Here is a 25,127-nt window from a genome sequence, read left to right on the forward strand (position 1 = left end):
AGTTTAGGTTGGGAACTGGCAAGGCATATTGATTGCAAGGCTCAGTAATCTTGAAGTTTCTATGATTTGTACAATTTCTGTAAGCCAAGTAATAAGAATAAAAAAAAAATAAAATTCCTGAAAAATACAGTTAATAATAATGACAAAGACACAGATCACACTGTAGACAAGTCAAATGCTGGAAATGGCAACTTGAACATATTCTTTACTATTATTCAGTGACTTGATTTGCTTTTATGTCAGGATTTAATTAGGTAGGGACTATATGACAGAGGTTAAGGCTACAAGCCATATCATGAAGGTGTAGGTTAGATTTTTCCTGGTTTCTACTTCTAAACTGTATGATTGCAAACATCCCACTTAAAGGGAGGGTGGGAGGTTGGCATAATGGTTAGGGTGTTTATCTTACAAACACAAGGTGCGGGGTTTGATTCTCACATGGGGTAGTTGGCTAGGCTTAAAATGGCCCACAAGGGCAGTTAGCCTAGTATGAATCTATGAACCTAAAAAGAACTTGATATACAGTAGAAGTTACATTTCTAATGGTCATTAAGTAGTCATAATAACATAGTGCTACAATAGTTTATTTCAATATAGTTATTTTAAAAATGAACAATGACTGAGTGAAGACAGGATTGAACTTGTCATGCCAGAATAGCCTCATCTTTGGTTGGAGGATTTATCTTTGCCATTTAATTCATATTTTAATGCTTTACTGAATCATTTTAATGTCTAAACAATTATTTGTTTTAGACCATTTTGGTCTTGACCCAGGTCTCAAAGACAAAGTCAAATGTAATGTGTGTGGACAGTTTAGAGTAGCTAGTCAAACAGCATATCTTTGAGAGTGGAAGGAACCAAGAATACCCAGAGCAAACCCACTTGTAGACTTCAGAAATATAGTGATCGATGCTATAATACAGACCCTGCTGCTAGGAGGACTCAAATCTCAATAGTGTCTATATAATGTTAAACCCACATCTGTTTAGTCAAAGGAATATGCCATCTTTAAATGATCAAGAACATTTATTTTAAAACAGATTTTACAAATTATGTACACCGTTTTGCTTGAAAAGTATGTTTAAAGGTGATCAATAGCTAGTGTGAATTGGCTGTAAAAAACAGTTGCATGAATTACTAGCACACTTTTTTAAAGCTGAATCTTAAGCAAGTAATAATACTTAACATGTATGTTAAGTATGTTATTGTGTAAATAATTCCTTTCCAGTGATGTTCTGAGGCCCTGCAGGGCATTATTGGGCTTTAGAGAATGGGTTGTATGTAAAATTTTGTTTTACTTACCTGTTTATATTTTTTATCACTATAATTTTTTTATATATTTTTGATATAAAATAGTCCCTACACCTAATGTTTCAAAGTTGCTGTAGTATATGCAAATGGTGTTGGAGGAAGCATTTTAAATCCAAAATATATCATTTAAAAAATATCTAGATATTTGCTTTATTTTTTGGTCCCTTACTGCTAAAATGTGTGGTTGCTTGCCAGTCACTGGGTATTGAAATCACTAAATAATGACATACATTTGACTTTCAGATTTCATTTCCTTCAGAAAATTCATGTTAACACAAATGCTGTTATTTAACTTACTTTGTGATTTTTATAAGAATGACGTAAAATCTGTTCCTATTTTTGAGCCTTTGTTCCCCATTTATTTCAGGCTTTATCCAGATTTCTTGAACCAGAAGGTTGAGAGGAACGCTCACCTCTTATCTGCTGCTGCCACTTGTCCATCGATCTTACTGTCTCTCACTCTCTCTCTCTCTCTCTCTCACACACACACACACTCACACACACACACACACACACACACACACACACACACACACACACACACACACACACACACACACACACACACACACTTGCACTTCAGAAAATGCATGATAACACAAGTCCTATTATTCACACAACTTTGTGATTTTTTTTAACATAAATATGTTCCTGTTTTGAGCCATTGTTCCACCTTTATTTTAGGCTTTATCCAGATAACTTTATCTAAGATGTGAGAGGTAGTAAACCTCCTCAAGGCTGTTGCTGCTAGTGCTTGATTGCTCTCACTCTTCACTGTTCCTCTCTTACTCACACACACCTCGCTTTCATGCATGTAAGCACACATTCACACACACACACACACAGACGGAAACAGAAGCACACTCACTCAAATAGAAACACACACACACTTTTTTCTGTTATATTTAGTTTTTACACTCACTAAACAGAAAAAGCACTGCTTAGCAAGTGTAAAATAACGGTGCAATTAATCTCGCTTTCACTCACATGCATGCATACACTCACACACACACACACATAAACACACACATTAACACTTTTGTTTTTTAATTTTCTTTTTTTTTAAATATATTTTACACATGCTAAACAGAAGAAGCGCTCCTTAGTGAGCGTAAAATAACTGTGGCTCTTATGTTTTTTCATTCCGAGCTCCACGGCAGCTTCATATGCTGCCATGAATCATTGGATTCATTTTTAGCAGGCATTACTTGTATGTTAACACCCTGCTGGAGAACGTTCATTCTCCAATCAGGATGAAATCTACAGATCGCTCATTCTCTAACATGCATTAGAACACTGTAACAGGACATCACAGTCATGTTCATTTTGTACACTTTTTATAAATTTCTCATCAGTTTGCTTTGTTACCTTTGAAATGGTGCATTTGCCCCAGTCAGCATTTGTGCTTCAAAAATAAATAAATAAATAATCTGTGCATATATATGTGTGTGTGTGTGTGTGTGTGTGTGTGTGTGATTGTATGGGTGTGTGCTTATATATCTCGCTGCTTGTATTTGCATTCTCAACAGCAGGTTTGGACTCATAAAAACATATAAAGAGGGGTTTTATGCCCCTCTGCCAGACTGATGTGACACTGAAACTCTCCAAGCCAAAAAGATAATATAAATATTAACATAACCAGAAGACATGAAATGTATCAGAGTATATATGAAAGTTTTACTTAAAATATCCTGAAGTGGTCCAGTAGTTTTTGCACTCTTTCTTTCATTTCTTGTCTATGTTTATGGAAAATGGAAATGCATTGCAATAATTCTACTGTACAAAGAAAGACAGATATTTTTTTTGATTTCTTGATCTTATTTTAAATTCATTTTAACAGGCTATCTGCTTTAACTAAGATCTTTAAGCCTATATTAGTGATTCCATTACATATCTGTACTGCATTTTTTTTCTGTTTTAAGTAGTCTAACTGCTGTTATTAAGCCCTGGTTCCACTCTTGTGCACTGAGTGTATGACTGGCTAGTTCAGGACCTGTCTTTGCCTTGGGACAGTTCCAGGCCAGTCAGCATAGAGCTAAGGGTCTGAGAATTTCAAAGTTGCTATTTACTGTATTTTTTTTATTATTGTTGCATTATAAAAGTTCTGCTATGCAGGAAAAAGATAGCGAAGTGTTTTCATTTATTGATCTAAATTTTAATTAATTTTAACAGTCTGTGTCTGCTTTAGCTAAGGTCTTTAAGCCTATCTTAGTGATTCCAGTGCATAGTTGCACTGCATTTTTGCTGCTCTAAATGGCCTGTTGTTATTAAGCCCTGGTTTCAACCATGTGTGCTGAGTATATGTCAGGGCAGTTCAGGACTTGTCTTTGCATTGTGGCAGTTTCAGGTCTGTCAACTCTGCAGAGTTAAGGGTCTAATTGTTTTTTCCACCCACCCATCCTGCTTCTGTGTTCTTAAACCTAGTGTGTATGTTGTTGCCCATCCCTTATGATAATTTGACAACATAAGTCCCTCCCTGTTTATTGGCTGTTGACAGTAAGCACATAAGTATCATTTGCAAAGTCTCTCCTCTTAAACTACTCACTAGGATAAAAGACCTTTGATAAAATTGCTTAATATTCAATGTACTGTTACTGATTGCACTGATTTTTGCATCAGATTAGCGAGTTTCTTTTTTTTACTGTAATCAGTTTACTGGTTTTTGCTGGTGGCAGAAGAAGATTTCCAGGCTAGTTATTTTGAATTAAAATTTGAATACTCAGAAAGTCCACCCAAACATCATTCTACGTCCAAGCTGCAAGCAATTATACTTACCCCTGCCGCCAGAATCATTCCTGTCAGTACCATGGATCAGCACTTCCCCACAAGTTCTCTAGCCAGCATGATTGAGATGAGTATCTTGAGACAGTATAAGAATTGTCTCATGCTTCTTGACGATTATCTATTACTCAAACAGCGTAACATAGTGCGTGAGAGATGTACATATTTGTCCTTGGAGGCAAACATCTCACACAGTAATTCAGACACTAAACTTGTCACAGTGCATCACACATCATACCTAAGGCCAGCACAATGCACATAATCTATCATATACTGAGGTTCCAAAGATTAACTTGCCTAAGCCTCAAAGACCTTCAAAATGGGTTCAGGTGCCTAGGCGGTGCGACACCCCACTGTGAGACAGCTGGATGTGGATACATGGCAGGTTGGCAGTTTAGCTGCAGTGACAAATGCCTGAGGACAATTCCCTGTGGGAATAGAGGAACTCCTGCACCCTAACCATAGGTGGCAGACACAAACCCCCACAGTGATACACTCTGCACCCTGCCAGAAGCCACCATGTGCAAGTGTCAGTTGAACATGTGGCCATCACAGGATGCCAAGTGGACATAAAAGTGGTACTGTGAAACCCGTGTGCTGTGGGCAAAGCCTTTATTAACACAACATGTAAAGTGATGTGTGTAGTGCTTGGTGTGTACTAAACCCAATTATATTCCCAACTTGTAGAAATGTGCCACAGCACGTAGGAAATCCTGCACATCACTGTAGTCACACCTATGTTGCAAGATGTACTTTAGGCGATACTCCCTTACAACAATAGCCTTCCTACGCGGTGTCACAGGCATCCCCCTCAAAAGTGACTCCCTCCGGGTATCTGTCAGGTTCTGTTCCTGTTGTAGAACAGACAGAAGGTTGGACAGCTGCACTGTAGGGTGTCCAAGTAACACCTTCAGCCGATGATGCCATGCCTCCACCTGGTTATTAGTTCACGAGAAGTCCATGTCAGAGGCATCACACCCATTCCAAAACTTCAAAGGGTAGGAAGATGGCAAGCGTTGCTGTGCTGAGCAGCGGGATGCATACTTCCGTGGTCGGCCACGCACATAATGATGATCCAGAAATATGCCTATAGGCTTAGTACAGTCAGGTAAGGTAGCCACAATGTGCAGAAATGTGGGGATAACATCTTCCAGTGGTAGGAATGCCAACACAATCAGCTTGTGGATTGCACTTGAGAAAGCAGTGTCTGTACCATAGAGGGCCACAAGGTGGTGATGCTGGATCTGGTGCCAAATGATCTGTGCAAAATGGAATAGGTACCCCTTTAGAATACTTTTAGGGAATGCCTTTCAGCTGGCATGGATCGCTGCCTTCTCAAAATCAGTCATAACATACTGTGGAGCCAAGGTGCATCCCTGTTCTGCAGTCATACCCTTCAGTATCTCCTACATATTGTTGTATGCAGACTCTGATTTCCGTGTCATGAGACAGTACACCAGGGGGATAATCCTTGATGAGGTGTGGGGTGCCAATAAATCCATGTAACGTATAAAGCTGATGGCATATATCAGCCCATGTCGGGAAGGTGCCATCCCCAAGAATGATGTCAGACCTGCACAGATCTGCCAGATTTTGTGCTTTAGTTAGTAGAACCAAGGAATCAGTCCCATCCATATCAGACTTTCTGCGGAGGATAAAGCTGCCACTACAGAGTGGATACTGGCTGACTTCGATATCCACAAGTGTTACTGGAGGTGTGGACATGGATGCCCGTGCCCACTGCCATACCCTGTTTATGCTACAATGCAGGGTGGCACGGCAAGGCATCTCTTGCAGTACATTGTCATCCGCTGTGCCTAGGACACTCTGCATTACCAGACTTGGCAGGTCATTGCTGGTTACCACCCTCTGCCGCAGTTCTGCTCGCAGTGTAGCCACTTGGGCTGTTGTTGCATCTGGGCCATGCTGGTGTGGCAGTGATTTCAGCAGTTCTTCCCCCTCATCCTGGCAAACAGTGATAGCATGACCTCTGCAGGCCTTTACTCTCCGCTCAATACATGCCCAGTACCATTTAAGCAGTGCTTCATGCTCTAAATGGTAGTGGTATCCCTCCACTACCAGCATTGGTTTGCTCCATTGGCTGGGCACTGTGCTGTATCTGTTGCCAAGCTGACCAGGGCTATACAGGTTCATATATTTCATCATGGTAATGCCACTTGTTGATGGCCTCTTGGTATCCATCACAGTGTAGCAGGGAACAGGATGTAGACACGACTCCGGTACAAGTCACTATCTGACTTTGGGTATGTTACTGTACACCACCTTGTGTTGTACCCTCTGAATTAGTGCTGCCTGCCACAGGGGCTGTGTGCAGCTGTCTATCTCTACCTTGCTCTTACTACCTGGTCTGCTAGGGTTTCTCTATGTGCAGTTCACACAGCCGTGGGATTGACAAGTGATTGTAGTCTGGTAGGATTCTACCCAGCTTGCTTGCACCACAGGTTCTACATGTACTGCACAGGTCCCCTTTAACTCCCAGCTGTTGCTGCTGGCCAGTCAGGGTGTGAGGCCCAGTTTCAGTTTCAGTGACAGATGTTACATAGGGAGGTATCTCTGTGTAGCACCCTTGTCTGTCTACATGGGCCTGCATACTTGCGTACACCAGCTGCAACGACCGTTGGATGGGTTTGGTGGCCCCCACAATACACACATGCTGCTGTGGACACGGAGGTGAGTTGCTACCCCTGTGTGTCAGTGTTCCCTTCTACAGTGTTTCTTTCATACTGTTGGGTAGGTAGTTTGTGCTTGCTAGGGTTGGCATGTTCCCACCTGCCACTGCACTAGGGGGGCTCTGGCAGGACAGTGTCTATCTGTTGCAGGCAGACCTCTCCACCTCTTTGGGTTGGTCATGTGGAAAACCCATTAACAACAGTGGTACACACAAGGACACTGTGTACATCTTGCTCTGACAAACTTAGTTGATACCAATAAAGACGCCTCCGGAATCCACCAATAAGTGCCAGCACCGACAACAAAGTCGCTTTGTAGAAAATTCTCAATTTAATGAACAACAGATACGGACTAATACAACAAGCAAACAAGACAATAAAATATTCCACAGAGGAATATTTTATTGTCTTATTTTATTATTTTATTGTCTTATTTTATTATTTTATTATTTTATTGTCTTGTTTGCTTGTTGTATTAGTCCGTATCCGTTGTTCATTAAATTAAGAATTTTCTACAATTTGTTGTTGGTGCTGGCACTTATTGGTGGATTCCGGAGGTGTCTTTATTGGTGTTTGTGTGAGCACTTGAAACTTAGTTGATAGAATAACAGGTATTGCATTAGCATGTACTTTCAGAGGGGTATGAAGTCTGAAACTCAAATGTCTGTCATTTTTTTCTACCTCTACTCTGCTCTGCTGTTCCACTACATTGCCAGGCGGCCACAAGTATGTGGAATATGGGCTACACATATTCTGCAAAGCTCAGGGCTGTCTGTGCTGATCTGTACTGTTGGGGGGTATAGGCAGAGATGCTTGTGGTATTGTTACTGCTGGATTAGAAAGTGCGCATGTACTACTGTATCACTCTGCAGCGGCTGCAGCTTCTTTGGGTTTTCCTGTTAGCTTCCCTCAGCATGGTGTGATGTACGGTTTGTGTGTGGGGGATTCGTATGCTTGTGAAGGGCAACAGGTATGCTGCTTTTTTGTTTTACATGTGTGCAGACCTTTTTAGCCTCTTGTTCAGCTGATCGGCTGAGTAGCATGGCTGTTTCTATTGTAGGGTGACAGCCCGTGTATATACTTTAGGGGATGTCTCCATTTGGCGGTTTTCCGGACTGCGTGGATTCCCATGGTGTATCTCTCTTTTGGCCGCACCGCTCTATGATCTAGCGGTGCTGCGGCCTTCTGCTTTCGGCATTGTAGCTTGCGAGAATTTGTCTTGTGATCTACATGCTGGAACCCCTTCAAAACACAATGCAACTCAGGCACAAAGCACACTTGGCATATTAAGCCTACCTCCTGACATAGCACAAGGAGCCCCTAGGTATTTATCAACCCAGCCAAGCATTCTTGTTATAGGTGGCTCCATTGTAATACATACAGATGTACCTCTTAACAGGCTGAGCAAAGAAAGAGTGACAGTTAGTTGCTCGTCTGGTGCCAGGATCCATCAGATCATGCATGCAGTCAGGTCCTTGATCAACAAGTACAAGTATGACTCTGTCATATGCTCATGATGGTGTCAATGACTTGAGGTGTACCTCCCTAGATTATAAGAAGTGAGACATGATGGAGCTCTCAGACTATGTGTCCAAGGCAGGTATGACCCTAGCATTGAGCAATATTCTACCTTCTGCAAGAATGATGCCACGATGTGAGCAAAAAAATAATTGACTTCTATGATTGGCTTAGTTTTTGGTGTCATTCAAAGGGGCTCCAATATTTGTCAGTCTGGGAGGATATGATTGACTGACCATGCTGCTTTACCAGGGATGGCCTGCATCTGTCTTCTCTAGGGTCTCAATTACTGGCAAAGACATTGTCCACCCCCATAATGCCTTTTTATACAATACCAACCTGATAAACCTACCAACATAATGAAAGAAATAAAGAAGAATATGAAGGTGTTGCTTATCGATGCTAGGAGCCTGAACAAGAAACTCCACTCCCTACAAGCCCTTCTCACCCTGGAAGACAAGCACAAGCACAAACATTCCTGGACTTTGTCAATAAAATGTCTTGGAACAGTTAGCCAGAGTACCTAATAGGGGGAATAACATCTTGGATCTTGTCTTTACTAATATAGGAGTGTATTGCATCATCCCTTGTGTATCTCCATTACTTGTTTGGTCTGACCATAAAGCAGTCTCCTTTGAAATAAAACTGGAACCAGAAATCCCTTCCACCCAAGTTACCTTCAGAAATTTCTTTAAGATAAACTACCTACTAATAAGTGATATATTGGCAAGCATAAATTCCCTACCACAGCCAGTTAATGCCATTGAATATGCAGAAATGTACACCACCAAACTATACCACCATGTAAACAGCTGCAAAGATGCAGCTGTACCCTATAGGAACAAGTATCGGGCAAACTCCAGAAACAAATCCACATGATGGAACTATAATATCAACAAGCTTTATAATAAAAGGAAAAGGAAAACAGTTTTGACCAAATATAAGAAGAGTAATTCCCAGAATGTTAGTGCTCTTGTCACTGAAATAAACAAACAATTTAGGGACTTAATAAAATCCACCAAAGCCAAGTTTGAGACTAAAATAGCTACTCCAGCTAAGCCACTCTCAAGGTATTTTTAGATATGCAAGTAATCACAAAAGCAAAACACAGCAATGTGTTGAGCTGATTGTGAACAATGTTAACAACACTGATGTTAGAGATATAGAAGGCATATAAACTTAACTCTTACTTTACCTCTCTCTCTCTCTCTCCACCATCTGTCTGTCCCATAAGGGAAACACTTTATAATCTCGAAATACTGAAATGTCATATTTCAATATCTCAAGACTATAACACCGAAACTTGAAAACAGCGAAAGTGCATAATCGCAAATTTGAATATCTCGAATTCGTGGTTATGGCTTTACGCTACATAATGTCCGGGATTGTATGTGGATGGTGTGTGGTGTCATGTGTGGATTTAGGTGTTATATCAGGTAAGAGAGTGTTTTGTAAGGGTTTTGGGTGGGAGTTTGAGTGTATGTGAGTGTGCTGATATGTGTGATGTGTGTGTGTGAGTGACTGTAGAATGTGTGTGCGTGTGTGTGTGTGTGTGTGTGTGTGTGTGTGTGTGTGTGTGTGTGTGTGTGTTTGCTTTTGTTTACTGTTTGTGTGATCTCGGAGTTAGTATATATAAGTAGGGGGGTGTGGGGTGCACGGGGGCTTGCCCCCCCTGCTTATTTGTGTTGTAGGTTTGTGGATGTGTGTTGGTTTGTTTGTTTATGTTGTGATGTGGGTTTTGTGGTATATGTGTGGTCTGGTGTGTGCTGTGTTTTAGGTGTTTTGAATTTCATGGTTTTGGGCTTCGCGGTTTTGGTGTTTCGGTGTTGTGTGGATTCGATTTCATGGTATCGAAAAACTGAAATTCGAGATTTCAGTATTTTGAGATTATGAAGTGAATCCCCCATAAGATGTAGTCGCACTCCAGCTATCACACAAGAACAAGTCTTAAAAGTACTATCAAAAGCTAAAAATATTGCATTGATGGGTCTTGACAATATCCCTGGATGCATCCTAAATAGCATGAACTATGATTTAACCACACCCCTACCAACTCTATTCAATTTCATCCCCCGTACAAGATGGAGAACCGCTGCAGTCATTCCTCTGCAAAAGGTAAGACTTTCCATGGACCCAGGCAATTGCAGACCCATAAGTCTGACTGGCCTCATATGCAACTCCATGGAAAGACTTACCATGGAATTAATCAGTCAGGACATAAGGAACCTCCAAACAGTGGACATGTCTCACTTTCGATTCATCAATTGCAGGTCATGCTTACTCAACCTGGCAGATTTTTTGAAAAGGTCACAAAGCAATGGATGAAGGCAAAACAGTATACACTGCATACATACCTCTCAATTGTACAGTTTTTCACAGGAAGTCCAGATTGTTGCCTAATATTTTTGGTCCGTTTCTCATAAAATTGTGGTTTTCTGACAAATTACTGGCAAATCACTGAGGGTTGACACAATTCCCATCTCAAGCATAGCAGAAAGGCTAAACGACCTAGCAATAAACCCCTATGTCACCTGCTGGATTGCTAACTGGATCATAGATATGATGTAGATAATCAAAATAGGGGAAGTTGCCTCCACAAAGAGACCAGTCACCAGTGGTCCCTCAGGGTTCTGTGCTGGGACCTCTTTGGTTTAGCATCTATTTTTATGAAGTAAAAGCCAATAACAAAACACTCTGGCTGACTAAGTTTGCAGATCCATCCATCCACCCACAGCCCATGTTCCCACTTTTGCACATGTTGTCAAGGTGTCACTTCTACAGTGACAATCACCTAGAGCCAAGGCTGACACCACTGGGTGACCTGCCTTGACATGGCTGTTCTGCAATACCACACACTCACATTTTGGATGTGGGAGGAAACTATAGGCCCCAGAAGAAACACATGTGAATACTGAGAGGACTTGTAGACTCTGCACAGAAGGCACCAGAGACAAAAATTGAACTGGAGCACCTCTTTGTTGCGAGGTGGCTATGGTATTTGCTGTGATTGTAAGTTAGGAGTAGTCACTGAATCCCTACATGATGTCACCATCCTGCAAAAAGGTTGCTTTCAAATGAATAACTGCTGTCAAAATCATGATTTGAAACTAAATGCCAAAAATGCATTATTGTAGGGTGCTACCACATTGACAATACTCCCATAAGAGTTGATCAAGCTGCTTGGGATTTGGGAACCATTGTGGACAGTGACCTAACTTTTGACCAACATGTCCATTGTTGTAAGAATATCCTTCTGCATTACACAACTTATAAGCAAAGGGATTGTGTCTAGCTCTAGGGATACTATTGCTCCCTTTACTCAGCACTCATTAGGCTGGTCATTGGATATAATGCTCCCTTTGGCATTATCTGTCCAGACACATACAGCAAATGGAATGCTTACCGAGATACCTTACTAAAAGGATACAAGGCCTAAACAAAATGTCCTACTCACTCAAAGCCCTGTCACTGCACTCTGTATCCTACAGACTGCTAAGAGGTGGCCTGTGTCTGGTATACAAGGCATCCTCCATCCCATTACTGATGAATTTACTGCACATCAGCCAGTTAAATGGCATCAGAAATGCTCAGTCTAGAGATCTAAACCTCTTCTGGAACATCAAATGAACAGTTTGGAGGGACAGGTATATTTTATAGAGGATACCACTGCTGTGGAAAAGACTCCTCTTCCACGTAAAACAAAGATCACCCCTGTCAATTTTCAAGCACAACTTAAATCTATGGATGGGAAGCAAAAATGTACAGCAGGACTGCCCCATTGACTACTAATAGACAGTGGCAGCTCCTAAATGCTTTATAACATGCATGGGTCCTTTCAGATTATCCATGGTATGTTCCCATTTATTTTCATTAGTGGTAATATATAATTACTGACCATGAGATGGTTCAGGACAATCTATAACCACATGGGATAGGTTATTTTGAGCACAAAAATGGAAAGTGGCTAGGCTTAAAATGGCCCACAAAGGCAACTAGCCTAATACTTACCTATGAACCAATGAACTAAATTATGACAGGAAACAATGTATATAAAAGTTTTTATTTTCATAATTTAAAGATACCCACCAATAAAATACTGGCGCAAGAAGCATGACACCAATGTCTTTTCTATAGGACATCATAGTTCTACATTATAGAACCTGCCCATAAAAACATCACATTTTCCTAGCTAACATTTAAAAGCGCTGCCTTAGTCATGCTAATACAATGTCAATAAGTTAACCAGTAGACTGACATATATATGACAGTACAACAAGGAACTGTATAAAAGCAATCTGTGAAATAATAATGTGGCACATATATCTAATATTAAACTTGAAACCTGTATTCTACAAAACTCATCACAGACCTGAACAAAAAAGTGAATAACACTAAAGCTGTGTGGAGTAAAAATGGCATTGAGACTATTTATCAATTAATAATTCATCCATCCACAACCCCTTCTCTTATATGGGATCAGGGTGTCACTTCAACAGTAACAATAATTTAGAGCCAAGGTTTACACCACCAGGTCATTAGCCCTGCCTTGGTAGTTCTTCTGCACCACACACTCACACACATGCTCACACCTATGGCCAATTTAGAGTGTCCAATTCACCTACTGCATGTCTTTGGAATGTGGGAGGAAAACAGAACAAACCCAGGGAGGACATGCAGACTCTGCACAGAAAGCACCTAGGCAAGAATCAAACTGGGGAGCCTCTTGCTGTGAGACAACAATGCTATCCAGTTTGCCACTGTTCCACCCCTTATTAATTGATAATAACTACTGATTAATATGAAAACAAACCTGAAATATATAAGAATGGTAGCTTGAACAGTCACTTAATTCTTCAGGCTGTAATCTGAAGTAAAAGCAGCTAAAAATCTATTTACCTATAGGTGGATGAAGAATGAACTCTGCAGATTCAATTGCCCGAAGTTCAGCTCATTGAAAATCAGAGTTCCTTTATAGGAAATCACTGTTCACAAGTTCTGACAACAGTGATACTCTTTTTTGGGGGCAATTTCCACCTTCTTTGAATTAGGGGCAGACTTATACTGACAGTACCTCTTTTAAAATCTGGCCCAAACTATTGTGACCATCACACCAGTTAATCAGTTAAACAGTAAACTTAGGGTTAAGCACATTTTCAGTGAGAAAGATTGTGGGTTTTTTTTTAGGTTTATTGTTTAACACCATTAGTTTTTAAAAGAAATGACAGGAGTTTAGTAATGTTTTTTCTTGACTGTGTGTAGAATCTACTGGATATGTTATCTTCTCCAGAAAATGTGTATTTTGTTATATAAGGAATGCCTCATCTTGTTTCTATAGAACTCTGACAGTCTTTTTTACTTATTGTGAAGTTGTATTGTCTCCAGAACTGTATACAGTACTTACAGTATAATCTGACAAGGGCCCTGTACAGCGGAAGCATTAGTTTTGTGCTTCTGGAGGATTCAACACTTCATAGATTCATAAAGTTTACACAGCAGAGTCAACCTGTGGACCATAATCACATTGCCAATACAATACTTGTAATCATAGGCATCTCTTAGCTCAGGATGGCAACACAAGTCATATCCAGGATGACTGTACACATGCTCATTTAGTCATTAAGGTTTGCTTTAAAGGAAGCGAGGATATAACTCTGTTTTATTTGTAACTGGAGATTATACCACAGATTGGGGAAACAGTGAGCAATAAATCTGCCCCTACAGAGTCTTATTGATTAGTTGAGGAAAGTCTTTAATTCAGATGATTGTAGAGGTGGAAGAGATCAATGAAGGTTCAGTCCTTAACGACATAGAATGGTAGAGATAAATCATTATGCAGGAGTCTGTAAGAGACAGAATATAGGGGAGCAGCTTCAAGCCTGCTTTAATAACTCAGGGTCTTTAGTCAAATCCCTATCAGATGATGGAGATCGACATGCAGAGCGGAATGGGAAATTTACAGATTTCCCTCACTGTAGTGCAATCTCAGAGTTGGTATATTTAATTAGCAGGGGGTGGGGGGTACAGGGGGCTGTAAACATTTATTTATTTATTTATTTTTAATTCGATGTTCAAAGTTTCAAAACTTCAATCATATGGTCTCGGCCGAATGAATTTCAAAGTTTTGAAACTTCGATCATCTGACATAGATCCCTTTAGTCTTGTACTCATTTTAGCTGGGAAGCCTTGTAGTCTTTCTAGCAGTGTGATGTGTTTAGATAGATACATACTACTAAATCTGGCTTCTTCCTTAGATTTAGGTGAAAACTGTCAAACTGGGAAACAGAAAAGACCTTTTTTTTGCTCCTCAACTTAAGGTTGGGAGATGTGGCCAGATATGGATATGGCATTGGGCACAAAAATTGCTGGCTACACCTCTGCCCCAGCTTTCTTCTTGCTGCTGCCATTTTGCCCTCTCACTCTGCTCCTGGTGGTCTAATCCAGGTGTGAGCAACATATCTTAATCTTTTCCTGCAATTGGATCCTTTCCCCAGCTGATACTTCACTCCAGGGTTGTTATGGCCCAGGCGTACTAGTTTATATTTGTTTCCATTGAACCCCAATTTCTACCTTTCTACCCACTTGTTCAGCCTTTCCAAACTTTCTATAGAATGTTTCCCCATCTTCCACTGCTACACATATTTTCTACCATCAAAAATTAGGTTCTGTGTGCTGCAGACATTTCTCTGGCAAACATATTGAAAATTATTGGATCCAAACAGACCACTGTGATATTCCAGCAATCACTTTTCTAATTTCCAAAATTGTTGCTCTTGCCACATCCCCTTGTGTCCTACCATTTAACCATGCAGCTATCCACTTCATCAGTCTTGGTCCTATTCCCCTATTCTCTTCCTGTTTTCTTGTCAGCTCCTTGTGTACAGCTGATTGTTCAGGTAGATCTTGTGCATTGGTTCTCCACTGATAAGCTCAACTAAAACCCCATCATAAAACTAGGTCAGGTTTGACGGACAGCGCCAGCTCCCTTTTGGCTGTGAAGCCATGATAATTGCTGTCTTGGAGATTTTTGTCCTCCAAAAACTCTACCAGCCTTTCCTTCAGGATTGTCTGTATGATGTTCCCTGCCACTGTTGTTAAGCTAATAGACCTATAGTTACCTGCCCCCCCCACCGTGTACAACAATAACACACTTTTGCTCTTCCACTTCTCTGGAACTTCTGCATTATCCGGTGATCTGTTGAAAATGTTGATCAGAGAGAGGGTCTGCCAGTCTACTGGCCAGATTTCAAGGGCTTTGTATGTCAGCCAGTCTGATTCTTGTGCTGCATCCTTCCCCTCCCCCTCCTTTCTATCCTGGTGTCTGTCCACTACTTTCCTCATTCTGCCCTACCCCTAAACCCCCCATAATAGCATCCTCATTTTACTTTCCTTTGTAAAAATTGGTGTTAACTCAGAACACTGTTTTTTCTTTCTTGTATTCTGTGATCTTTCTCACATCTTTGCACTGCCTGTCCAGTTCTGCCCTCCCATTTCTGCTTAAAAAGCTTTGATTTCTGTCATGTAAGAGCTTTAATAGTGTTGATAACTGCTCGACTAAAACAAGTAGGCTTTTGAAAGTGACATGTATTGTTTCAGGCTTCTGTTTTACATACTTCATTGTTTGGGATATTTCCAATAATTTCATATTAGTATCATTATCAAATGAATAAATTAGCACAACGTAGTGACATATGTTGCCAGATAAATTCTGTTCGTTTGCTTAATGAAATATTTAGTGATATACTTGGGCTATTAGGCTAACTTTGCAAAAGCATATGAAAAAGCTCCACGTTGTCTTAAATATATACATAAAAGCTAATTGCAAACATCAAAGCCTTATATTACATTAGACTGTGTGTGCAGATTTTTTATTTCACTTTTAAAATAGTAGAGTAAATAAGGAATACAAAAATTACATACTGTCAAATGTGTCAAATTACAAAGTGTATAACTTTAAGCGGACATTTGAATAGCCTTATATTTCCTGTAAATTACGGTAATGCCAACAACTGGTACAGTAATTTTCTGACAGGGGCTGGTTTCCTCTTACATTCCAAAGACATGCATTAGGTGGACTGGACATGCTAAATTGGACATAGGTGTTAGTGTGGGTGTGGGTGTGAGTGTGGTATGGAAGAACAACCGCTACCTGGCAGTGTGAACCTTGACTTTAGATAACTGTCGCTGTTGAAGTAACGTCCCGATTCCCGACCCCTTGTGCAAAAATGAGAAAAGAGGTTGTGGATGGATGGGTGGCTGCTGCTTCTCTTCTGTAAACTTTTTTTAAAATTCTTGCACTACGCCGAGTAAATTATCTGCACCACGTTACAGACAGTGTTCTGGAAAATACTTTTTGAATAAAAGAAACAGGGAATTTTAGCATTAAATGAAGGCATTATATATAACGCTGTGTAGAGCAACATCGGTGGGGTTGTTTTCGAAGCTCTGTTACCACGCTACAGTAAGTACTAGGGAAACATGTGTGTGTGTGTGTGTGTGTTTTGTAGGCGAGTAAGGATACTTATGCCAGAACTGTTTTATTGCATTACTTTAGTGTAGAGGGCAGTTGGTATTCTAAAACCTATTTTAAACTGGTTGCTCACATCAAAAACATAATTAATTGCTAAAGCAATCAGCAACAATAGTATCATTTTAAATATGTTTTAATTTAATTTAGTCTCACGTGCACTTTTTCAATTTTTTTATGAATTAAGAATTGTTCTGTGTATACAACTGAAACAATAGGATAACCAAGTATTGGCATTCTGTTTACTGACAAAATTCGTCCTTTTCCTTTTGCCAGGGAACTTGGCCATCCGGTTTACGGTCACAATTCATACTTTTCTTTCTGCCAATGACTTTGCACCCTACCTATGATTTTTTAAAATATTTTCTTCATTATCACATTTAAAACTGTGACACCCAACAGTGAAAGTGATGGCTGTTTGGGTGTCAGTATTTAATTACCCAGCCAGCAGATTGTGCTTCCTCGCCCTGCTCAATCATGCCCACAGCTCTATTCCTCTTGTTTTCAGAGTCACCATTAAAATGGTCAGTAACAAGGTATCATTCAGAGCTGTTACACACGGGTATGATGACGTCAACTATTCACGCAGAGGAAATGAAGCCCGATGCAGTCTTATTGCATCTACAAGAAAAGGCAATTAAAAGTGTTTCGGAAGCAAATTTTTAACCAGCTGCTGCAGAAAAAACATGTCTTTCCTCTATAACAGCGAAGTTTTTAGTGCCACAAACAGCAAATCGTACATATAGCTGAAAACAGAAATTTTCTTACCATGGGCTGCACCAGAAAAACTGCAGGAAACATGCTGCAAAAATAAACTTTTCATTGTAGTTGGGTTATTCTTTATATCCTTTATATCCCTTGTAACAGCTTTTCGGTCATTCTGCAAAGCATTTATTTTAAACATAAACCATTCACCGAAAATCGGAACATATTAGTTTTGCCTACTGAAGGTGCATACACGAAGTCATCGTGCTCTAATTTAAACAGCCATGAGATCTACTGTCATATGTTTTCACTTCCATTTATTCCGGTTAAATTCGTTTACTTCAAAGTTATTTTCCTTAAAGCAGGTGTACAACTTTCTTTGGTTGCCATAGATCCAGCAAGGTTAAGGTTCACCAAATGAGGCTCCAAACTTATAAAATAACCTAAATGGCTGGTATGGCTGTTAGTATTTCCCTGGGTTCGGGAGAGGGCACGTTCGTGCATACACCAGCGAGAATCCACGTTTATGTTTATTGTTCACGTACTTATTAAAACTACATCAGTTTAGAAGGCAGCAGCAGTGGTATCCATAACTTATCTTCAGCACTACTTTATTTTCTCAAGACCATCTCCTTTGGCAATTAAAAAAGACACCGACGTAGTGAAGAAGCATGCCATCCGATAAGCATCAACAACGTTTATATCCATCATCCCCACTTTAAAGATGTACAAAAAAAGTCAGCATTCTTTTGTCCCTGGGTAGGTGGTCCAAGCATCATTCCCTCGCCCTGCCCACAACAGAGCGGAATGTTACCTCAGTAGCCATTCTCTGTGCAGGAGGAGAACGGTTACCTGGCAACAAGCTCAGCACCATCACCAAATGCCACTTGAAAATGCATGCATTTTTTTTGCTGTACTAACAGGAGGACGGCCCTTGTTCTTTTAGAATATTTGTCAAGCGTGATAGCAAGACAATTAGGTGTTTGAAAGTGAAAGAAAGATTGGCAGAAGTTTGTGCAGCAATGCAAACACTAGCACAAAAGTAAACAGCGTATGTACTGTATTTGCTGCATATAAAATAGATTAAATAAGTTCCTGATTAATTAAACCCCGCTCCGGTCCCTGCTTCAAGTGCAGCTTGAAGCAATGTCTTCTTCATCTAAAATCATAAATAAAAATACTTGTCTAGTTATGATGTTTCCTTTCAACTTTTATACATGCACAAAAGTTATATTCTTCCTGAGCAACCTGCAATAACAAATTACAAATGCACTTGCTAAACATGCTATTAGTTGTTTTGATTTTAGGAAGTTTTCTTTTTGTTATTGACCACATTATAAACATAAAAATACTCGTTTTATAGGAGATCTTAATAATTTGTTAGAATGCAAAGAAGCCAAACGACAGACTTTCCTTGCGGCAGATAAGATACAGGGTCTCAACAGAGTTATCAACATTAAGTGTATTTTGAAGGCACTGTGTATTTAATAACTGGCATGTTTTCATGGTATTTTTATGTATATGTTTTGTTACAGGGTTTAGTTACATTTATGATTCAAACAAAGTGGTGTTTTTATTTTAACATAATCACGTAACTATTTGGATGCATAAAATGTCTTTACTCCGACGTTTGAAGATCTGCCTTTTATCTGAATGCGAAAGTGCTGATTACCTGAATGGAGTTCAACAGAGTTCCTGCAGAGCAGCTCTGGATAATTTGGAGGGTTTGGCAAATGCAAACAACGAAATCTGGTGCTTCTGCACCCTGTGGATAAATACCCCAATTTCCTGTAACTTAGTTACTTCTAACAGATTTATAGTCCAAAGTCAGAACCCCAAAGCACAAGCTGTTGTATACATACACAACTGAAATAAGTCTCCGTTGCCACCACATATTTTTACTCTTTTAATTATTATATGTTTATATATTACATTACATTGCATTTTATTTGTGTCTCCGGGGATTTTAGCTGGACCTATACTTTCACCCTGCCCCCCCTAATAAACAATGACAATAAGTGCAGTTATTGAATACTCTAATTAAAAGTTAGACACTGGTTAGTGATGACTTCTCTGATTTTAAGTTACCTACTTCAGAAAAAAAGGAAAATTGAGTGCGATCTTCTCTTTTCGGCTTTTACATATGTAAAAAAGTCTATTGTATATACCTTTCACCTGTCCAGATTTTTGCCTCATATTTTTAGTCTGTTCTCATAACAAGTGTGCTATTTTGGACTTTTGTGGCAAATCAGTAAAAAATGAATTCTCTAAATAATGACAGACATTTGAGTTTCAGACTTCATATCCTTCAGAAAATGCATGGCAACACAACATCTTTTATTCCAGTAACGTAAAAGTTTATAAGAGCAATTTTAAAAATGTGTCCCTATTTTTGGAGCTTTGTCCCCCATTGTTTTTGGCTTTATCCAGAGTTTTTGCATTAAGAGGTTGAGAGCTATGTTACTGGATAATTAGTATTGATACATACACATGCACACCCCTGGCCCAACTTGTAATTGGAAAATGTCCCAGGAAGTCCACAGTACAGTTTTCACTGGGAATTCATTGTTGTTGTTGTCCCTCACCACCACCCCAAAGGAGAACAGAGGAGGCAAATGCCTTCTTCTCCTTCTGTTTCCCTGACCATCCCTCTGATGCTTGGGGTACTAGTCCAGTTTGGGTCAATAGTAGACCCTCATCTCCCCTTACCAGTAGGTTGCCTCTAAATCACATGTAGGTTTGATTTTAGAATCAAAAAGTTGAGGAAGAGTAGCATGCATCTATTATTGTATCTATTATTCTACGTACTCAGGTAAGACAATAAGGTTGAGGCAGTACTGCATGCTGCAATTAAATGGAGCAAAGCAGGAAATCAGTGACAAGAAATGTAGAACTTCATGCCATGGACAATGTCAATTTGTCACATACAATACAGAAGTGACACCCAGAATGAAAAATGAAATAATCCGCTTGGGTTCCTTACAAAACAGCAAACTATGAATTGCCAAAACAGAGGTCATCAAATCAGAATCAGTGAATCAGCAGTTAATCAAAATAAGCCAGTACTAGACTTGAATTAGCGTGCTTGAAGATCTATATCACAATATTTGCTACAGTAGTAGGGGTCACCTCTCCTCTTCTTTATGCTCTCTCCCTGAGACTAATATGGGTCAGTCACTCCTCATTAAAACATGGCTCAAGTATAGGAAAACAAATGGGAGCTGTTCAATACTCCAGTGGCCAGCTGCTTGAACTGATGATTCTCTTGGTACAGTGTCAACCAGAATTACTAAAAAAAGTAAGCATCATGAGACCCTTGCTGTGCGTATTAATTGCTTTTCATAACCCCTTACAAATTCCATCAGCTGTTACCCTGTTGTTAGTGAGTTCATTTTTCCTAGATTAACTATAACATCCATCTGATTTTCTGCTTCCATTATTCTGATAATTTATTTTTCATATTAGACTCCTCTCTAATCCTTTCCAAATTTTACCATTTCGGTGATGAAACATTACATCTGGACTTACTTGATTGAGGGCAGAATGCTGTGCAACTATAACACCAATCTCCTTTGCAAAGATAATTATTAATCCTGATTGTAGAAAGAATATGAGCCAAATCTCTGGACATTCTGCAAAAAATTAAGGACATTGACAAGAAAGGCAGGATTTGTTCTTTGATGTAAATATAGTAAATTCCAAAAAGAAAAAAGAAGAAAAAAAAAAAAAAAAAAAAAAAAAAATATATATATATATATATATATATATATATATATATATATATCTTTTCAGGTGAATCTCAATAACAAGGAAGAAACAAGGAAGAAAAAGCTCTAAGACTGGAAACAGAGCTTAGGAAGGATGCCAGCATTGAATCATTTGAACTTACAGAACATTAATAAGGTAAAATATGATAAAATATGGGGAGAACAGATCTCTGAATTAAAAAAAAAACAATTAAAGAAATAGACCATCAAAGTAATTGGGGATGAAAGTACTGATAATGGGTCTCTATTAGATTAGCGAAAAACCTTTCCAGTGAATGTCTTTTTGCCAAATGCACATTGTCGAAACCTTGCTCTGTCGAACGGACATTTCAGTGAATTTTTAAAATGCTTGGCCAGCATAAAACTTCACAAAATTTAAAATCCTCCCAAGTGGGAAGCTTTCATCCCCACCCCTCCCCCTAACAAAATATACCAACTTTGAGATCACACTACAGTGGAGAAAAGGGAAAATTCCCTATGACAGCCTAGTGTTTTTTTTACCCTAGGAAAAAATTTGCTGAAACAACCATTCGATGGAGCAAACTTTTAACAATGAGCGTTTGGCAAAGAGCTGTTTGCTAAAAAGGTTTTTCACTGATCTATAATAGACCCCTGAGAATAGTACTAGACACAAGAAATGGCATGAGGATGTCAATGAGAGTTTTTACACAGATTCTTCTTAGGGACATACCTTTCAACTGGCCAGAATTTTGCAGAACGTCCAGATTTTTTTGGCTCATGTTTTTGATCTGGTCTTCATAAAGATATTTAATATCTGTTCCTGATTTTGGGCCCTTGTCTTTCCATTATTTTTGGCTTTGTCCAGAATTGTTGTGCTAAGAGGTTGAGAAGTATGTTTAGGTGTTAGATATAAAAGTATAGAAAAAGAGTGCAGAAAATATTTTTAGAATGGTAAGAAATGAAGAAAACTTATTAGGTGCACTTTTGGTCCCATAATCCATCTACTCTTATGTGTAATGCAACTGAGCACTTTCATACTACAGATGGGCATTATTTTTTTCATTTTGCCCTAGCCACTATCTTCTCCTGGGTAATAATGCAGTGCCCTTGGTGCTCATGCTGATACATATATTCCCAAGTGAAACATTAAAATGAGGGTTGCTTTGCCCTGACACACATTATAATTATGCTTGCAAAAGCCCCGCAGGCATCCTGAAGGGTTGTTGCAGCATTGAAAATCTCCTTGACTTCTCCCAAGAGGAAGTGCACATACATCAGCCACTCACATCTTTACTCCTTTGCTGGCCATCCAGCATCCATCATCCAGGCTCATAAGTGAATCAGTGTCACTGGCAGCTTATGTGAATCCTTTCCCCATGCTTTTGGGTTAGATGCTAGGAGAAATATGTACTTTGTTGTTTGGTTGAAATGTTTCATTATATTTTACATACATTTACATCTATCATAAAGAATTAAAACAAAAACAAAGCTAAGGAATGTGACTTTAGAACTCTGCATACCTTATAAAGAAACTATGTATAATTCTGTAATATGTATTTTCCTACCTGTTGTTATAGAACCTTAAAATACTATCTCTTAATATTAATTGTATCAACAGTGAAAATAAATGGAGAACTTTTAAAAATATCTTAACCAGAGTAAAGTTAGCTAATATTATCATAAGAAACTCATTCATTGAATAATAATTCTGAATATGAGGTATTGAATGCTTCATCATTTAAAAAAGGGAGAACTTTGAATTTAAGACACCAAGAATTTTGTACAACTACTCTAACACTATAGGTATGCTGAGACTTCCAAGATGGCTGCACAATGAGTAACAGCTTAATTTGAGCTCTTCCAGTGTGAAAACAGAAACATCAGAAAAGAGAGCCAGTGAATCTGTCTTTTGGGGAAAATTTTAGTAGCTGGCTTGTAAGTGCACTGCTTGGATGCCAGCAAAAAAGAAATTCAGAGAACCTGAAAGAAAATCAATAACAAAAGGTAAGGAGAGGTAAGGAGAAAACACTGACTGGGAAGAATCTTGCAGCTGTTTAGCAAGTAGCAGTGCAAGCTCCAGTTTTGGTACAAGATAGGACTTCCATAAATCTAAAGAAATAAAAATAATTTACTCCTTATAATTGCTTATAATTGATTTGTGGAGCTTTTCTTCCAGGGCCTTCACTGAAAATGGACATGTGTCCAGTCAGACTCTCCCAGTCAACAAATATAAAATAAATAAATAATAAATAAATAAAAGTGCTCAAAACTGATTAAAATAAACAAAACACTGACGGAGTATATCAACCCAAATAGCAAAAGGCTGGACAATGGAAGAAGCTTTAAACAGATACTCAGATGAAGTGAAAAAAACTACAAAAATCAGAGGTCAAAATGAAGAAAAGGCTGGCCGAGTATGAAACTGCTCAAGAAGCGATGTTTAAAAAATAATAGAATTAGAGGACAAAGCACATAGGCAAAACCTGAGATGTTCTGTTGTACCAGAGAGACTGGAAGGAAAAGACTGGATTAATTTTATGAAAGCACAAATAAGCAACTAGACTGGTATTCCACAGCAAGAGCTGTTAATTAAAAGGGCACATCATGTGTGTGTTCTAAACCTGGCTATGAGAAAGCAACCTAGACCCTTAATAGCAAAGATGCAATCTTACCAGCAGAAAGAGTTGATTCTGACAAAACTGTGGCAGAAGGACAAAGTACTGAATGTAGGAGATGGCAAGTGTTTGTAGAAAATAATTACTCACTGCACATCAGACAGAACAGGAATAATTTAATTCCAGTAATCAGGGAATGTCGAGAAGCAGGTGCGAGATTCAATCTGCTGTAGCCAGCTATTTTCTGAATATTCTTTCCTGGAGTGCTTCTTTGGCTTGCTTGCTTGCTGCACTCTGCCTGAATATTGCTGGTCTCTGTTTACATTTTATTTTGAATTGACGTTTTTCATTTAAGGGTTGTTATTTCTATTTTGTATCTTATTCTTGTATTACATTTATTTTGTTTTAAGTTTCCTGTTCTGCTGGAGTTTTAAGAGGTCTTGGCTAGGGTCAGTTAGAAAAGTTAGCAAATAATTCCTTTGCAAACAGTGAATAACATCAGATAATTAGTGAGAGGAGCTGCGAAACAGCATTCCTCATTTAGCTATAAATATCTCTATTTAGTTGGAGTTCTTGTTAGGCTTGCTTGCTGTACTCTGCCTGAATATTGTGGCTTTTGAGTTGCCTGCTCCTATTATAAATCTGATTTTGGACACTCCTCCCAGTCCCATCTCAGCAAGTCATTCTACTGAGTGCAAAGAGATCATTTGGGAAGACCAGCCCCCTTAGTTTCTTGGCCTTGAATTATCTTTTGTTTCCTCCCTTCCCGTTTAACCTAAAAATGCACTTTATTCAGCTGCTTTAACTGTATTTGTGTTTCTTCCTACTTTATTACTTTATTTTGCATTTGCTGCTTGTTCTTAGAAGTGTTCAATTGCATTTATTCTGCTGCATTTATTACTCCTGTTAGTAGCCTGATTAAACTGTAACTGTTATTCCAGGCCTCTTAATTTTGGCTTAAGCACTTGGGCTTCAGGCCAGTTGTTTTACATTAAGAAGGTTTGTGGTCTACACTCATGTGACAGGAGAGGAAGCTTAAATCATTCTAAGATGGGAATTGCTGGTTAAAGGCTTAGTGTGTCTGTTATTCTAAAAGTGTCTTGGTTCTGGTTTAAGCACTTGGGTTTCAGGCCAGTTATTTTGCATTAAGAAGGTTTGTGGTCTACACTCTTGTGGGAGGAGAGTGTAGTCTCTGCCCTTCTGAGCTGGGAGCTGCTGGTTGAAGGCTTACTGTGCCTACTTATTTGAACTGTTT

General features: G+C 39.1%; 1 long non-coding RNA gene across 1 annotated transcript in view; it reads right to left on the reverse strand.

Annotated features, from left to right (window-relative positions):
• The window catches only part of LOC122804621, a 399,814-nt gene extending 381,500 nt beyond the window's left edge, over positions 1-18,314 (reverse strand). The window contains exon 1 of the long non-coding RNA XR_006365232.1: positions 17,593-18,314. This is a non-coding gene — a long non-coding RNA (uncharacterized LOC122804621). The remainder of the gene's footprint in view (positions 1-17,592) is intronic.
• Positions 18,315-25,127: the final 6,813 nt, after the last annotated feature.

The sequence above is a fragment of the Protopterus annectens genome, chromosome 6.part0 (genome assembly GCF_019279795.1).
Source record: "Protopterus annectens isolate FY-2018-M chromosome 6.part0, PAN1.0, whole genome shotgun sequence".
Lineage (NCBI taxonomy): Eukaryota > Metazoa > Chordata > Ceratodontiformes > Protopteridae > Protopterus > Protopterus annectens.